Genomic DNA, 16,661 nt, shown 5'->3' with positions numbered 1-16,661 from the left:
AGGCAGATGGTTGTCCTCTCCTTCATCTTTTCAGTTTTGATTCTGTAACTGCATGCTGCTGTTTGCCCTTTTGAGGACTGTGGTGATTTTGGCAGGGTTGTTGATCTGTGTTGTGGGGGAAAATAACATGGAGAGGAATTTTACAGAAGGCCTGTGGCCTATTCTCTGTTGACTGAGAATTGAAGACACAGAATAAAGGTCATAAGTTACAGGAAGAGAAATTCTGAATGAATGTTAGCAGTACCTTTGTCTAGAGTACTTTGACAATAGAACTGATTTCCTAGGCAGAGTGATGGGGCCCCCATCACTGGTTTTGCTCAAGCAGAGGTTAGACCTCTGGAAATTCTGAATGAATGTTAGCAGTACCTTTGTCTAGAGTACTTTGACAATAGAACTGATTTCCTAGGCAGAGTGATGGGGCCCCCATCACTGGTTTTGCTCAAGCAGAGGTTAGACCTCTGTCAGGAGTTCTTTAAACTGGGTATCTGCATTGAGGAGAGGATTAGACCCTCAAGGGCTTAAGCCACTGATTCTTGATCTTGGCAATTATGTGTGGAGTTCAACTCCCAGAATTCACCAGCCAGCATGCTGGTGGGGGAATTCTGGGAGTTGAAGTTCACACTTTGTAATGTTGCTGAGATTGAGAAACACTGGCTTACTTGGCCCCTTCCATCTCTATGATTCTAGGAAATCAGATTCTGCAGTAGTAAGATGGATGGGTCACCCTCTACATGCCATAACAACAAGATCATTATGAACGTATTTTGATGTGTATTTATCAGCTCACACAAGATGAAATGGCCAGAGCCCACACAAAGAGGTATGCTTCCTGGCTTTTGCTCCAGAATCTTCAACTTGCAGGACTGACTCTCCTCATGGTATGATGTGGAATGGTAGGAAGTCTTGGAAACCCTGAGAATACCATCATCTTTCCTTTTCCATTCGCAGCTCAGTTGGAGCTTCTCATACACAAACTGCTGTGGTTTCCTCTTGTACTCGACTCTGTGAGATGTGCCTGTTGGATTACCTTGCTTGAAGCTATATGCTTGGTGCATTTGCAAGAGAATTAAGTTGAACATTCATCTGATCCTGCTCATCCCTAATCTAATCTTGGAGAAGCAGGGATTTCCTGGGCTTTGATGCTTTTAATTTTTGGTAAACTTCAGCTTGAAGTTGAAAGACAACAGAGCTGAGTCTCGAAGTCTGATGATGCCATAGGTAGAGCTGAAACAATAGGTGAAAGAGAGAAGCAGCAACCTATGTAGTCTGCAAGATCGGAAGCCTTCCAGAAACATGGTTGCCTGGGCACCTAAAAGAAATTGGCATTGGCACCTAGAAACGTGAAAGATTCCTGCCATACTGGGACTAATTGTGAGGCTTCATAAGTCTCTGCCAACACACTTTAGATATTTCCTTTATGACCGAGAGCACTACAGATTTTACATTAAAAATACTTTTTTCTTTTCTTAGGAATTGTGGATAGATTAACAAGCGGGCTAAGAGTAAATCCTCTTACATTTTCTCTGTTCCTCGTTTCCTATTCCTTTCTCCTGACCAAATTATTTTATGAACATGTTGTGTTTCTCAACAACTTTTGCTGCTGTCATTATCACAAAGTGCACCTCAACCCCAGCATGGACTTGAAGGCTCATATTGGTTTTGAGAGCTTTGCGGGACACTTCAGTGCTGAAGAGATGATTGTGAAGGGGGAAAATGTGCATTCCCCAAATCCAATCCTCTGTTGCGGGGGATATAACTTTCTCTGTCCTCCCTGCATGAATTTTTTTCAGTCCTCTTGCCTTGTAAACAAGTTGCCCGTAACGTACTTACTCTGGCTCACAAGTGGCTCTTATCTGGGAGTGAAGTGCTGGTGTCAGGCTTTCAGATAAAGCGAATCTGTTGGCCAACGAAAGGCGTACTGGCACAAAGCCGAAGATTGCCACTGAAATGTGATTGACTAACCTGTGGGCAGATGGCTTTTGGGGTTTGCAGAAGGTGTAGATGAAGAACATTTGCTTGCTGACGTCCTTAGGTTCACAATATAATCTAGCTTCTAATAATATATTTCATGTACATAGCACTGTAGAAAGCCCATGTATGCTGGTCTCAGTTACACAAAATGGCAAGCCAGCATTATAAAGCATTCGGGGTTAGAAGCTGAGCCATAGACAGCTACGCTCTCAATATCTCCGGTTTGGAATTAATCCTGAGCTTTTTTTTTTCCTTTCTTTCTTCCCGGTGAGTTTCTAGTTATTGTCCACAGGAGAAGTCCAGTAGGAGATGTTAGGTGCTGTGCTTGAAAATAATAAGCTAGGATTCTCTAAGATCCTGTGAAGGGGAATTTTAATCAATCCCCGCTTTCATGCCAAAACTGCTGCTAAAACTGCTAGCAAACTGCAGTGTAACCAGAAAAATTATGGCAGATTTCCTCACAGTTTCTACCTCATGCCAATGGGAGTAATATGGGTAGCCATTTGAAAACCATCGTGGCTTACAACTTGGCTTATCTGAGTTCCTGCATACCACTGATTGCTTTTAGGCACCAAGCAGAAAGGCATCTTGTTTTGGTCCCTGATACTGCAGGTTGCACTTCCCTCATCCCTGTAAGCCAATGGGGATGACCGTACTTCCAGGCCTGGGAGGGGTAATGGAAACTAATGAGTCTCCTTTTCCTGAACGCTATCAACTGGCGGCTGCTGGATTGCTTCCCTGGCTCGCCCTGCTGCACGTCCCCCCACCCCCCGGCTTCAGCTTTTCTCTTTTTGAGAGTGCTTGTTTTCCTGGCTGCTTTTGACCATGAAGAGTTCCCCAGCACTGAAGCATAAACCCCCACTTGGCTTGGTTTCACAGGAAGAAGGATGAGGGAGAGGCTTCCAAAACTGCCCAAGGTGGTTGGTGTCTGCAGTGCACCAAAGATGCTTCTGTCTGCAGGATACTCACAAGAAGGAACAACAGGGTGGAGCCCAGATGGACATCTGTTCCATAGCCAGCTTTACATTCTCTTTCTACAGTTACAGGTTCTGTCTGGATATAAGAAGCAGCCTGTACACCAGAATCAAGCTGGCTGCTCTTGTAGCCCAGGAAAACTCTAAGTTGAATGTGGGCAGCTTTCCAGTTGTTGAGGCAGTGGCTTTTTTTCTGATTGCTTGCTAATTGATTCTTGTTTTTTTCCAAGTGGCAGAACCTGTGACCTTTTCATGTTAAAAAAAAGTCTGGAGAATCCCAGCATTTATTTAAAGAAGGAGCTTCTCCCATTCTCATAGGTCAGAAAGGAAGCTCTGGAAAAGGATGCTAGAAATGCATTGGAATGTTTCACACATCACTGTAAACCACACTTTGCTTAATTATAGCTGGTTTAACAAGCCATAATTGGCTGGGTTTTCACAACAGAGTACAGAAAAACCAAACTGTGCTGTGGCTTAGGGTGATGTGTGAAATGTATGACCAACTGGAAGGCTGTTGCTCTTGACAGCTTTTAATTCCTCTTCTTTATTTCAAGTCTCAGATCACCTGCTCCAATGCTTTGCACTGTTTCCTCTTACAGAATCATAGAGTTGTGGAGTTGGAAGGGTTCCTAAGGATTATGTAGTCTAACCCTCTGCAGTGTGCAGGAAAACCAACTCAGACATCCACAAGAGGTGGATTTCCTGCCTCTTCTTAAAAGCTTCTAGAGATGAAGAGCCCATCATCTTGGCAGGTAGACCATTCCACTGTAGTGCAGACCTTTCAGTCAGAAAGTTTTTCCTTATATTTAAACAGAATCTAGCTAGCTGCCTATTATTGCGGGTTCTCATTTCTGCAGCAGTGGAAAATAGGTCCTGGCAATCTTCCTTATGGCATCTTTTTATTTTGTCAACCTGGATGAATTTAATTTTACCATACCATTTTGGTACCACTTGCAGTACTACTAGCAAGCACTGTGAACAGGTAGTCCTCACTTAACGACCCTAATTGGGACCAGCAACTCCATCACTAAGCAAAGCGGTCATTAAGCAAAACATCATGTGACCACCCCACTTACCAACAGCAGATCAGGTGGTCCCTGTTGCCATCGTTAAGTGAATCCCACTCGGTCATTATGCAAGGACCCATCCTGATCCAAGCCATTCCCAGCTTGGTCCCTCCCAGCCCTGAGCCTCAGTTCTTCCCAGCCAGGAGATGCTTTCGGGATCACCAAGCCAGAAAATGCCAACTCGCTTCTCCTGCCCTCTGTGAAGTGCCTCTGGTTCAACTCCCTTACCTATCTCCCCCCCCCCCATCTTTGCCCTTTTGGCCACCTGCACAGCATGGATGAGGTGAAGAGGCCACTGTATTCTGCCGCTGCCCGTAATCCCAGCAGACCAACCTCCTACTTTGTCTTTGTCCTGAGGGCAGTGGTGCTGAGGGGCAGGGTGAGGTACTGACGGAGGCCCCTGCTGCCGCCACCCCTGGGACAATGGGGAGGAGGAAGTAGGAGGAAGGTCTGCCAGGGGTGGCAGTGTGGGGCCTCTGTCAGTGCTGGGCTCATCCTCGCCACTGCCCCCACCCGAGGGATTACAAGGAGGAAGGGGAGGAGGAAGATCTACTAGGGGGGCAGTAGTGGAATACAGCAGCCTCTTCATCTCAGCCATGCTGTGCAAGACAGCCAAAAGGGCAAAGATGGGGGGGAGTTTGGTGGGACACTGTGACTGTCGTAATGCATGATGGTTGCCAAGTGCAGGAGTTTTGATCACATGACTGCAGGGACATTGTGATGGTGGTAAGTGCGAGGACAAGTCGTAGGTTGATTTTTTTCAGCACCATCGTAACTTTGAATGGTTGCTGGAAGAATGGTCATTAAGCGAGGAGTACCTGTATTGGTAAATTCTTTGGGAAAGGATTCTTTTTAGGTTCAGTAGTCAGCTTTGTTCTGTTCCTACGCAAGAATATAACTAGCCAAAAAGCTTTCTCTGATGCCCCAAATTCATATGACAAGGACCGCTCAAGAGGTGATATTGGTGGAAGCCCCTCCTACAGGTCTGTTAACATTCTTTCCAGAAAAGTTGTAAATCTTCGGCGGGGGGAGAGATTTAACAGGAACAGCTGAACTTTAACAAGTGAAATTATAACCACTTCTTCATAATTGTTGAACTCTGACCCAAAGTCTTTGGAAAAAGGAAAGATTAAAAATAAGCTCAAACATCCAGTTGAATTTTATAAATAGTCCCTTCCTTGCCTAGTTAAACAGTGGCAAACAAGAACTGTTTCCAGATGAACAATATGTTTACTAGCAGGAATCTTTTTTGGACCAAAACGACAAAAAGCACTTCCCTTTGCAGCCATAAATGACCAGCAGCAGGCATGAAAGATTAAGTAGCCTGAACGAAAACATGGGGACTTTTTAAGACCTGTCTGGGCTGCTGGTTAACTTTACCAACCAGTTGGATGCGGTGGGTGAATTTGGAAGCAGCTACTCCAGACAGAACAAGCCAGCTTGGGGCTGCTGTTCCTTCTGCCGGCGTCTCTTCAGGGGAGAGCTGCAGAGTTGGCAAGCATCCTGGTGTGCAGTTGATCTTGTGGTGCATACAAAGCTGCCCCCCCTTTCCTCCTCCTCCATTGGCAGTTTCTATATTATTGATGTCCTGCCAGCGTATATGCAGAATTGCTTAACTCCAGAATAATGGTGTCAACAAGGATAAGCATTGTGATTGTTTCCACCCGTGCTTGGTTGGAGTTTCTTACTCTTTTCAAAAGCCTTCAGTGCTTCCCTCTGCTTGGGTGCAAACACCAGAGGCCTCTGGGCTGGATCCCAAATGGGTTGGGCCCTGCCGGCGTCCGGCCAGGCTGCTGGCAGTGGCAGGGGGAGTCACAAGGGCATGGCTTTTGGATCACGAAGGACAAGGGGAAAGTCCTGAAGGAGAGCAGGAACAGATCATATGAAGGGCTCCAGGGCCCACCCAACACGCTCCAACGGGAATTTTTTGTATAGCACGCAACAACTCTCCATCATGCTCCCTGGACGTTTTCTCAGCATACTTTTTAGCAGTGAATTTAGCAGGATTCTGAATTTGAGAGGGCCGCAGCTCATCTCGGGAGACCACGTTTTGCACACTGTCTCCAGCTGTATGGGAGATGTATAAGGGTTTGGTTGTGGGAAAGGCAGGGTTTTCCTTCCCCAAAATGGTAGCTTAACTTGGTTTGGGTTATTGTTTTTTTCCTTGCTTTTTGTGTTTTGATGCAGCGTTTCCCAACCGTTTTTCTGTCTGGGGCCCCCTTCCGGCCTTGCTTTTCTCCCGTGGCTCCCCTGCCCAGGTCCCATTACCGGTGAAAAAGATCTCCACTTACACACTCGGCTTGTCAATAGAATATACGTTTTTATTTATAATAATTTTAGTAATGCAGTTTACAGTGCACAATGGCATGCCCAATTTGACTCTTAATGTAATTTATTAGTCGATTAATGTGGCCCTTGGGACAGTAACTAGTGCTTTGCCTCTCAGTGGACAGTCTGTGGTTTGGCTCTTTTTGTTGATCACGCCTGGATCCTAATTGTCAGAGCAAACCCAAGCTGCCATTTACCTGTTCAGGTGTCATGGCAAACTGTGGCTTGTTCTAACAAGGAAGGAAGCAGCTATATATAATTCTTTCCTTAATTTGGCAAACTGTGATTTGGTAGGGCCCTGAGCTAAGCTAAACCTTGGGTGACTAATGTGGTATTTTAAAAAGGGATGGTCGTATTCTTGCTCCAGAGTTGCCATGTATTTCACCACGTTTAGATGTCTGTGTTTTTTAAAGCAGGAAACTCCTATCTTCAGTCCTTCACCATTTAACAAAGGTCTTGAATCCTCCGTTGCTGTGGAAATGGCACTCGCTTAGTTGAACTCTTCCATGTGTGTGTGTGTGTGTGTGTGTGTGTGTGTGTTGTGCGTGTAACATGTATGGTACTGGGGAGACTTATTCATTGAACGCAGGGGAATGGGAGAGAGTTTTGCACAAATCGGGACTTTTATATATCCTGTCCTGGCAGGGCCTTGGGCAAAGAGGTGCTGATTATACAGGATGAGTCAACAGAGATTCCAGACAGTTGTCTCTGCTTAATTCTCTCTCCTGAAAATAAACAGCTGATGGATTTTGTATGTCTTGCAGCAGTGGCCCAAGAACGGTTTGTGCCCATCTTTCTTCTTGAATGTTATTTGCCTGGCAGACCCCACTTCCCCTCCCAGCATCTTAAACGCCTGAATAAATACATAGGCATGTTATAGTGTTTATAAGGACTTGTTTTAAACAGTAGCCCATTTCTTGTTCTGTCCTGGAAATTGTACACACAAGGTAGAGTAGGCTTTCGTAACCTGACATAGTCTAAATGCGTGAACTTCCACTTTCAGAATTCAGATTTCCCCAATGGCCTTGCTGGCTGGGGAATTCTGGGAGTTGAAGTCTGTCAGTCTGGAGGGCACATAAGTTGTGAAAGACTGCATTAGCAGGAAGCAGGGCCTTTATTCCTGCTGTGATTGTGAGTACAGTAAGGTGCTTAAAGAGTGTTAAACTAATAAATAACTAATCCACAAAAGCTGGTCTTGAATAGACATGCAAACAGCAGTATGGAGCTATGGAATAATTAGATTACATTCCCCCCAGCTCTCAAAATTCTCTGAGTACTTTAAATGCCTTTTCTATGCCCGCAGCCCTCTCCTTGAATACCTGAGTGGTGGTGTGCTTCTTTGTTCCTACAACTGTGCCTGAACTTTTTTTAATTACATACAGCACACGCACTGGAAAATAAGTTCAGCCATGTAACTGAACTAAAGACACGTTCTTTCCTGTTACTTCTGATTATCTCTTTGCTCCCCCCACCCCCATTACAGCCATTTCTATTGAAATTTAGACTGTAAATCCCTTGGGGCAAGTCTCTGGTTTTTGTTGATTAGCCCTGCAAACCAGTACCCGAGGAACGTGCCGCATGAACGTGCCAAGTATGTGTCCAAGTTACACCCCATTTGGGCAGGAAGAGCAGAAAATGCAAATCCTGTCCCATCTACTTTTATAAAGGGCATCTCTGGCAGTTGTAAGAACTGAAACTGGTGATAAAATATCTAGCCTTGTTGAGCCTGTGGAACTTCTGCTCTTACCCACTTGCTGAATGTGGGGTTTAGTTCCTGGGGAGCTGAGATTTATTGCAATGTCTGGTGAAGTCTTACAGAGAAGAGGACTTGTCTATACCCCAAGTAGGGGCTGACTCTTTTTATCAGGAAAGAGAGAAATATATGTCACTGCTCAGCATTTTATTGACTGGAATTTCCCAAGTGTTGCCTGCTCTTCAAAGAAAAACAATTTCCTGTGCCCTGAGATCAGAAAAAAGGGTTATAATCAAGATATAATACCCACCCTGTGAAACTGATAGAGTTGCTGTTTTTAGAGGAAATCCAACCCAAAACAAAGGAGGAACACTGTCTCCAATCTGGACAACCTCCACGTGGGTGAAGCCTCAGCAGTGGAATTCTGAGGGTTAGAGTTCCTCCATCTGGAAGGTGTCCAGGTTGGAAAGTCTGCCGTAGGGGTTTCCCATGAAAATACTCTTACGTGGAGGACCCTTCTCTTGTCTTCTGCTTCTCAGAAGATAAGCATCTCTTAGCATCTTTCATGGCTAATGGCTAATGATGGAATACAGGCAAAGCTGTACCCTAAGTGATTCTAAAAATGAGGAGAGATGGGTTGTTAGAACAAGTTCAGCGAGAAATGCAACTCCCGTTGGGGGTAGAGTAGAGGTGTGAGAGAAAGCTGCATTTCTGTACAGGCTTGTAGTTGTATGCTGTGTGTGTATGCACCTGCAAACAGAACCAGGCAACTGACTTGCCTCACCCATGGGCTGTCTGCATCCAAACTTGAATTGTCTTTGTCTGGGAGGGGAAAAAAATGCCAAGCTCTGTATGTCTCTTCACACTCCCCAGATCCTTTTCTTTCCTCCAAAATACGAACCAGCAAGGAACCGATGCTCATTTTTCATTCATTAAACAGATAAACTTGAACTGGTGCGACATCAATGGTTGCATTCCAGAGAGACTAAAATGGCAAAGAAAGGTGAGACTTGGATGGGTATCCTCCGGAAGATTGAGTCATAGGCAATAAAGTGCCTCATTCAGATAGATTTATAGTATCATCATCATTAACAGCATGAGTTCTCATCTCATTCTCTGGTAAAGCAACTTTCTCAATATCCCTTCTCTGGGGGAGTCATCTTGCAAGCTTTAAATGGATTTCTCATGTTGCTGGACTAAGTATTATTACTATTAATTGATCTTACGAATTACTTCACCAGATTTTCATTGGACTAGTGGGTGGGATGCTTTCTGGCCTAAATTGTCTGATGCGTTCTTAGAATCAGTCATGAGTCTAAAAGTTGCTGGGCAGGGAAGTCTCATGCCATGTGATTTAATGGTGATCAAAACAGAGCATCATCAGCATACTTAACAGGTTTAGTAGACCAGGTTCTGTTTGGGAAAACCCCGGTTCTCCTCGTTATTAATAGTGAAACTGAAGCCGGACCCATGACTTTTCCCACTGCGCTTTCAGCTCAAGATGTTCTGCGTGCATATTGATAAAAGGGTTTTGAGATGTCGCGATGTTCCGTATTTCCATCCGGCAATTACTGCCTCCCAAAAATGGCTCAGATCGGTAAGGAGGCAAGCTTGCCGAAAGCATTTCCAAACCTGGGAAGGGGAAGGAGACAATCCTGTCTTTGAAGAGTCAGAATGGTGAGGTTGATCCCCTTGCTTGTGTTTCACCCTGCGTTGCCAGAAGCACCTCTGACGTTGGGGCGGGCAGTGGAGGAAGCCAGAGGCTTTCACAGCTGGTTGTCCCTCTGACACAGAGGGGCAGGTGAGCCCCGATAGCTCCTCTGCCTGATGGATGGGGCAGGCCTGGTTTCTCCTTGTCAGTATTCAATTCCAGGAGAAGGAGGGGATTCGTGTTTCAATAAACCTAGAACCCCTGGCCAGTGGTAGAGGCCAGGGCGTGGACTTGTGGCTTAAGGTAATCCAGGGAAGTTTTATGAAGGACTGACGGGAAATTCCAAGTGGAAACCATAGAACAGAAGATCAGCAATAGTCCTTTTAGGATCCTCGCTCTCTTGTGCTTCAAGCTACGCCAAATTATTATTATTATTATTATTATTATTATTATTATTATTATTATTATTATTATTATTTTAATCAGCTGGATTGTTGAAGAAATCTTTATTGCAGTGCCTTCCATACTGTTAAAGGTATTGCTAGCACCATGGTGAATGGGTGGAGGGTCCCAGAAACGACCTTCGAGAAACAATGCAGCGACAGTTACAAAAACATGTTTTAAGCCCGGGAAACGAAGAAAATGTTAGAAACTGATTCCAACTGACTCCAGTATAAGAGGAAGGGAACAGTCAACACAGTCAGGCTTTCAAGATTTTGTTACTATAACCTAGTGTTTACTAACTTCAGCGACTTTAAAATGGGGAAGCTGAGGCTGGGGAATTCTGGGAATTGAAGTCCACGCTTCTTAAAGTTGCCAAGATTGGAAAACACTGCTATAGCCTAGCTCAGCGTTTCTCAACCTTGGCAACTTTAAGATGGGTGGACATGCTGGCTGGGGAATTCTGGGAGTTGAAGTCCACCCATCCTAAAGTTGCTGAGGTTGAGAAATACTGGCCTAGCTAAGTAAAGGAGAGTTCTAGTCATTATTGAGGAGTCTGTTTCCTGACCTGGCCTACCTCAGAGGGCTGGCAGAATGGTATGGAAAAATTAAATGCCAAAGCAAGATAGGGAGCAGTGATGTATTTTCCTGGGCCTGTTCAGGAGACCAGGTCATCCCAGCCCTTGTTTAGAACAAGAAAAAATTCAGGGTGAGGTGGGGTGCTGTTCATTTCCAAAATCAGCCTTTCTTACCAGCCAGACTGAACCTTGTCTTCCTCACGTCCTACAGAAGCTGGGTGGTGGTGATGGCAGAAGAAGGAAGCTTACCAAACATTGTTTGTCATGATACCACATTTTGCTAAGCTTAGCATCTCCGTTGTTTCTGTTTGCTTCTTACGTTTTCTTACATTTCTTAATCATCTTCCTTCCGCCAAAGAATATATCCATCATCACTTATCTTCCCAGCGACCCCTTATGGGAGCTTAGATTCTCTTGGCCGTCTCCTTCCAGTATTCTCGTTGTATTCCTCTTCCTGTCTTGCATTGTCATAGAAAATCATGTGTTTCCTTTTACCTCCCTCACACTCTTCAGAGAGAGATGCAGAGTATTTGTCATGCCACTTACTTGCAAATGTTAAGTAGCTAATTTTGTCGGGCAAAAAGAACATTGTTAATCGTATCATTCAGTAGGGCCAGTAAAGGAGTGGGCTGGCTTTTACCACGGGGGGGGGGCATTCTTTTTGCATAAATTTGATGGTTAGAGTAAGTACAACAGAGCAAGCAGTGGGTAGGACATACGGAGTCAGTCTGCAACTCTTTTCTCAATCCTTTCTCTGTTTGTATGTACGGGAAGTGGATTAGAGGTCATTAGGGGATACATCACATCAGGCATTGCATCTCAGTACAGGTCGCCCGCTTGCAGGATAACACAAGGAGTCCCCCCCAACTTACCTCTGAAAGTGGCCTTCGCTGCTGATAGTGATCCTGCATTGCTTGACCACGGTTTTCTCTCCTAATGGTTGCAATCATTGCATTCTCAAGCAATAATTGGGTGATTATATGAAAATGCAAGCAAACCATGAGTGCTTCATCCAGCCTTCTCCAGCAGGGCTACCATGTGTGGTCCTTAATTCCCAGAATTCTTAAACCAGCATGGCCATCCTTGGGAATCCTGGGAGTTAAAATCCACACATGTAAGAGATATCCAAGTTGGAAAAGGCCAGTTTAGGCATAGAGTACTTTTTCCCTTTGCCTACTCATGTTATTTTCTGTGGAATATTCCTGGGAATATTTTATGACGCTGTAATCGCAGTAAAAGGAGCAAACAGAAACCTTGAGCCCTCTTTCCTTTATCCTAAGCGTGTGTTCATGGGCGTGTGTGTTTGGGTGCACGCTGCTCCTGTCTGTAACGCTATGTGGGAATGACCTTGGAAGACAGGAGGGAGAGCCACAGACTGGGCAGCTGGCATGTAAAAGATGCCTCAGCCCAGAGAAGGGGGGATGGTGTGAGAAATGTTTCAGAAAGGACCCTCCCTAGTTTTCCAGAGAATAAAAGGGAAGGAGGGGAAAAATACTTTCAGTCTTGCAAGATTCTATTAATTTAACCAGACAAGAAAGATACAGCCAGTACTCCTGGTTGTGCCTCTTGTCTGGACCACCTAGCCAGGCTAACTAGTCTTACTGGAGTAGTATTCATAATGCAATGACTCTGTGGAGCTGCAAAAAATAAGAATGTGCCCTACAAAAAAAAATGTGCCCAACCTCATCAGAATAAGCTGATGAGGTTGGGCACATCTTCCCAACATAATTACCATCCTGTGTTTGAGTGAGATATGAATTGCCCAGTTGTGTGTTGGCCCAGTAGCCAACGGACACATTTCCCCTATAAACCTGCTTGCGTGCTGGTGGTTCCATATTCCATCACATCCAAGATGGGTTTTGTGGCACAGTAAGGCAAAACGTACCCAGGATGGTACCTCAGTTGTGGGGAATTATTTTACTTGCCCCTTTGTGCCTTTAGAAACCACCGAAAATGATTTTGTAAAATGGATCGTTCAATGGAGCAGTTTTATGTATTACACTATTGTGGCTGCTGGTTCTTGGTTTTATTAGTTGGATGGTTGGTTGATGAGAATTGTTCTGCATTCTAGATAAAAAGACAAATCCAGCCTTTGGGATGGACTTCCTTAAGGATAATGGCCTTTTGTTTCTTACGTGTTACACCTTAATTAAATAATGCATATATTTCTCTTAAAACAAATCTATGTAAAAATTAATGTATGTATCTGAAATATGTGTATAAAGTATCATAAGATATAAACCCTCTCCTTACATAATAATATCTCCAATAAGTTGTCCTTCCGTGGTATAAATTCAGCCTTGCTATAAACAGTTGTTCACTTTTTGGGGGGGGTTACCAGAGAGGAAGAATAAGTTATGATAACAGTCCTAAACAAACTTTAATTGCTCTAATTCATAGTAAATAAAGTCATTTTAAACAATTAATGGGCTGCATTTTAGTTCTCTCTGTGGAATTGTTTATTCTCAGCCTTCTTTCAGGGTTGAACGTATAATGTTTTGATTGACATAAAGAAAAAATGTTTTGTCTCTTGTCTATAAAATGAAAAGACTTCAGGATTGCTGGAAGTAATGAGCCAGGAAAGATATATGATTTACCACCCAAATGGCAGTGAACTAGAAAATTCAGAAGTATTTGTGATTCTTTGGATCTGTACGGTCAATGTTGTCACCCCAAAGCCAGGGCTTTTTCGTCTTACAAGAGGATAAGTACTTAAATAGGAACATTAGTAGCACTAAGATTTCAGGCTGCGAATCAGATTTTGGGAAGGACCACAGGAAGTTGCCTTAAACCGAATCAGGCCATTGGGCAGTGTAGCTCCACATTCTAGGTCAGTGTTTCTCAACCCTGCCCACTTTAAGATGTGTGGACTTCAACTCCCAGAATTCCCCAGCCAGCATGGCTGGCTGGGGAATTCTGGGAGTTGAAGTCCACACATCTTAAAGTGGCCAAGGTTGAGAAACACTGCTCTAGATGATCTGATTTCAGATTGTGAGGAATTGGACTCTTGCTTCTGTCCCAAGGAAAGGAAATTAGCCCTGCCAGGCCTCCAGTTTCATCCCATTGAGATACAGATTGGGGCCTACCCTAATGCCTTTGACTCTCTCTGAACCAAAGGAGGAAGAAAGCAGACTCTTCCCCCCAACCTCAGGCACACAAGTTGTTCCATTCCTGTAGGTTCAGTGGATGTGTTTGTGTTCGTGTGCATAAGAGAGAGGATGTTCCCCATCCACTTTCGGCTCGGCCTCCCCTGGCCACCAGATTGAAAATAGATGCCTTACCTCTACTGTTCAGCATCCAATCCCACAAGGAAGCACACCTATTGCGAGCGAAAAACTACTTGTGTGCATCCAAGCGTTCTTGCCCTGTCTAAGCTTGGCAGCACCCAAAGCCGCATGCCGCTCCCCGGAGGCTCGAGGCACCTGCAGATTCGGTCATCTGTTTGCAAACATAAAGACCGGTCAGATCCAGGGAAGGTCACAGCATACGGCTGGTGGGTGGCATTCTCTTTGATAGGGTGCCAGCTTGGTACGTGTTGGGAAAGCCTAGCCTAAAAACGTCTTTTTCTGCAGATAAATTCCAGTGCGCACACTCAGTGGGGCTAGATATTTGAGAAGCCTGCACACTCAGTTCCTTCACTGGCGGGGCTCGATATTTGAGAAGCTCGCAGACGGAGATCTTCAGGATCCGGCCCTGGAAAGCCCAGGGTGATGAAGCATGGAATCTCCTATGACACAACTTATATTTTTCCGTGATGCAGAGAATAGGGAACTGATGCAGCTGTGCCCTTATGGTGCTGAACACACGGAAAGGCTTAACGAGTTTGAGATCTTTGGGCCTTCCCAGATGGGGAAGTTTCTGGGTTCAAGGGGTTCTGGGTCCAAGACCAGGAGGACAGAGAGCCAGGCTTTGGCTAGTGTGCAGACAAGAGGCAAAACATCAGTAGTTTCAAAAGCTGTCCGTGACTCATAACATCTGGTGGCATTTTTGCCTGACCTGAGGCGAACATGCACCACAAGTTGCAACATCTTTGTTACTATTTTCTTGCTTAATATGCTGCTCAGTTTAGTGGATTTGCCCTCAGTCAATGTTCTTAGCAGTGGTTCTTCTGGCTGGAGAATGCTGGGAGTTGAAGTCCACACGCCTTAAAGTTGCTCAGGTTGGGGGGCGCTGCTCTATCACAAAGAAAAATGAATTTTTCCATACCTATGGTAAACCAAGGCAGCCAGGGAGATGCCAGAAGAAAGGAAGTATCCCAGCACCTTTTAAAAACAATTTAAGAATAAGAAATAAGTGTTCCTAGAGTAGCATCGCAAAGCTGCATCTGTTTGTACTAGCAAAGGTATTACTGTTTCTTCCCAAATCAGAAGCACTGCTAGAATCTGGTTGGTCTGTACAGTTCTGTCTGTCTGTCTGTCTGTCTCGCCTTTTGCTGCTTTGACATCTCTTCCAGTGAGAATGGAGGTGCTTGAACTTCAGGAGACACAGGTCAAGACATCCTTTGCTGGCTCCCTGTGGTTGCTTGCTCCTGATGCCACCTTCCCCAAACCCAGCACCCGTCCAATCCCCATCATCCTGTCAGCACCAGCCTGGGGCTGGGCAAAGCAGTTCTAATGCAGTGTTGTCTGGAACCCCTATCATTTTTGGCTACAGTTCAGCTGTATGGGCCTTTGTTTCAATAATTGCAGGGTTAGGAAAGAGCACCAGCAGTGGTGACTCACAGGGCTGTTGCAAGTTTTTTTATTCTCCTCTAGAAATGATATTGAAGAAAAGGGAAAAAACACATTCAGCTCGTAGCTGTGAAGGTCGCTTGATTTTGGATAGTCATGAATATTGTGAAGCTTGCATGAATTTCCCCCCCACCCCATTCTCTCACACAGCTCTCACACCCCCAATTTCCTGTTTATCACATTGCTGACCACAGGTTTGTAAGGGTGTTGGAAACGGCAAAGTACTGTTACTCTTTGCCCTCCCAAATCCGAATCAAGTGGGCTTCTGGTTCCGCTTTAGAAGGAAGGCATGGGTCATAGTTCTTGGTTCAGATGTCAGGGCAAACTCGGGTCAGGCAGACACTGGGCAGAAAATAGAGAAAAACGTAGTCTGTATGTGGGAAAGAGGAAGATGGACGGGAATATCCAGCAGCTTTCAGTCATTTTTTGCCCTTTGCAAGGGAAAGTTGCCCCCCTCCCCCAGGAAAAGGGGGAGGCACAGCTCTTCTCAGCTCACGTGCCAGCTCCCTGTAGCAGGAACCAGACTACAGAAACCACTTGGATGCCAGCTCAAAGGTGAGAATGAGAATGCCAGATGCCCTGTCTCCGTATCTGTCAGACCCTCACTTTCAATTTGATGCCAGCAGCCGTTTGCTACGTGCATGAGCAGAACTCTGGTCCTCTCTGTGGAAGCTCATCAGGGGTTCCCCCAGTTGGTGACCGAAGCTGGTTTTGGTCTTCTGTACACGGACCTCTCTCCTTCGCTTTGGAATGTGTGTAAGAAAGGATCTGTCAGCTCACTGGCTTGGGGATGTCATGGGCTAAAACACAGGCGGGCTTAAAAATGGAGCTGGAAATGATTAGAGCCACAAGCCCTTGCCCCGTTGAACTGTTGGGGCCAGCAGCTCTTCTGAGAACAGCTTCTAAGCCAGTTTGAAAACCCCAGTGCCGTAATAATGTCTCCATCGACAGCCTCCTGCTTTTTCTGCCCAACTCCAAGAGGGTAGCAAGCAATGGCTGTTTTTGCTTCAGCTGGACTTTGATTTGGAACCTCCCATTTCCTGTTCTTCTTTTAAAAGCTGCCATTCAGATGGCAAGCCAGAGTTATAGATGGGCCAGGCACTCTGCCTCTGGTCTCTATGGCACCGGGGCTGCTGGCCTGCCATTTCTCGCTTTCCAGATGGCCAGACTTTTGCAGGAAACAGGGAGTTCAGATCAAAAGACAGAGGGATCGGACACCCTTGTTCAG

The 16,661-nt window shown here is 45.2% G+C and overlaps 1 protein-coding gene across 10 annotated transcripts in view; it reads left to right on the top strand.

The window, feature by feature from the left end:
- The window catches only part of MARK2 (microtubule affinity regulating kinase 2), a 97,074-nt gene that overhangs the window by 24,772 nt on the left and 55,641 nt on the right, over positions 1-16,661 (top strand). The window lies entirely within an intron of this gene.

Source organism: Python bivittatus, unplaced genomic scaffold (assembly GCF_059951505.1).
Source record: "Python bivittatus isolate LINGU-HERP-01145 unplaced genomic scaffold, Pbiv_v1 ctg000180_np1212, whole genome shotgun sequence".
In the NCBI taxonomy this organism is placed as follows: Eukaryota; Metazoa; Chordata; class Lepidosauria; order Squamata; family Pythonidae; genus Python; species Python bivittatus.
This window is presented reverse-complemented; position numbering and strand designations above follow the sequence as displayed.